This window comes from Monopterus albus, unplaced genomic scaffold, assembly GCF_001952655.1.
Source record: "Monopterus albus unplaced genomic scaffold, M_albus_1.0 scaffold99.1, whole genome shotgun sequence".
Taxonomy (NCBI): domain Eukaryota; kingdom Metazoa; phylum Chordata; class Actinopteri; order Synbranchiformes; family Synbranchidae; genus Monopterus; species Monopterus albus.
The window spans coordinates 2,767,968-2,770,009 of NW_018127979.1; positions in this window are offsets into that span (position 1 = coordinate 2,767,968).

Below are 2,042 nucleotides of genomic sequence, written 5' to 3' on the forward strand. Positions count from 1 at the left end.
AAACATCATCCATTTCTTCTCAACTATTTTAACAAAGAAATTCAGCAATTTCTACTGATCCGTCAGCTGTTTTAGCAATTGATTTCAGACATTTTCAGGGTGAACCTTCAGCATCACAGCATCCACACGCATTTTTGACAGGAAATTCATTTCTCTAGTTACTATTAATAGCGACATTTTTCATATTTCTTTCACATGTTAATAAGAAGTTCTCAGGATGTTTTAATTGGCCTTTAGCTGTGTAGAGTAGCTGAGACTATGGTTACTCTCACTCACCACCTGCTGGACAAACTGGGGCATCAAAAACATTTTAAACAACACACTCCAAAGAAAATAAGAATTTAATATTGAACATCATGATATTACCAATTTATACAAGTCTTGAAGTATGAAGTCTGTATTATTTTTTTGCTTTCAGAAGTGGACCACTATATGTGATGTATTATGCAACATGCCCGGCATTTATTACATTTTACTGATAAATACTGTTTTAAGAGTAGCCCAGCTGATCATATGCATTGATGTACAGAGCTATAATTTACTGCACATTCAATATCCATGCCTGGTTACGTACAACTAAGCTAATGTTAGCTTGTTTACCACCTACAGCCAGGTCTTACCTCTCACCCTCATCTTTAAAAACTTCTTCCCTGTTTCATCCTCCTCTAAAGAATAATTTTATGTCTATCTACAGAAGTCAGTAATGATTGAGTCGGTATTATTCAAAAATTTAAGTTAGTCCATGTCACATTCCTCCGTCTATTCCTTTCTTTTGTTTTGTATGCCAATACATGGATTGCTGCATGTGAACTGCAGAAAATGCCAGCTAATCACAGTTGTTTCAGTCTGCGTTGCTGTGATGTGTAGTTACATTTCTGGAGAGGTGCACCTAAGGCTATGGTATAGGGTACAAGGCATTACCTACACATTACCTATGGTGTATATTTGATGCATAAGCATGAACTGGCCTTTATCCTAACCCTTAACCCTAACCACTACTTGCTTGACCCTCACCCCAACCTTAATTCTAAAATTTAATGATTTACATTTTTGTTTTTGTCCCCATAAGGACATTGAGTCCCCATAATGTGGTGGTGTAAACAGGTTTATGTCCTTACAACATGAGTAATACCAGACTACCCACTCATCCAGATGAGTGGATGTGGTGGAGTGACTCTGGTTGAGGGTGGCCTTGTGGCCTCTCATTAGCATGTAAATCAGGTAGTGTCTACGTATAGGTTGACTGCTCAATTTTCCCCTTAGATGTTAATAAAACAGTGGTTAACCAAGTCATAGTAACTAGTTCTAACTACACGTTTTTAATCCTGCCCCTTTATACTTTAAACATTTATTGATGAAAAACAAAATGATAATGTGACACTCTTCAGAGAGCTTCAGTTTAAATGTGCTACCAGCTAAATTGCTTTAATGGCCAAATGGTGTAACTGTCAGGGACGGCGCGCGTACTGCGAGAGTGTTAAAGGCCACAGGGACTTTTTACACTGACACACTACACACAGAGTGAACATGTTTATTGAATTGTATCTAATATTTAGTAAATACTACAGTAAATATACACTGCTCAAAAAAATAAAGGGAACACAAAAATAAGACATCCTAGATTTGAATGAATGAAATATTCTTATTAAATACCTTGTTCATTACATAGTTGAATGTGCTGACAACAAAATCACACAGAAATTATCAATAGAAATCAAATTTAGCAACCCATGGAGGTCTGGATCTGGAGTGACACCCAAAATTAAAGTGGAAAACAACACTACAGGCTGATCCAACTTTGATGTAATGTCCTCAAAACAAGTCAAAATGAGGTTCAGTAGTGTGTGTGGCCTCCACGTGCCCGTATGACCTCCCTACAACGCCTGGGCATGCTCCTGATGAGGTGGCGGATGGTCTCCTGAGGGATCTCCTCCCACACCTGGACTAAAGCATCCCCCAACTCCTGGACAGTCTGTGGTGCAACGTGGCGTTGGTGAATGGAGCGAGAAATGATGTCCCAGATGTGCTCAATTGGATTCAGG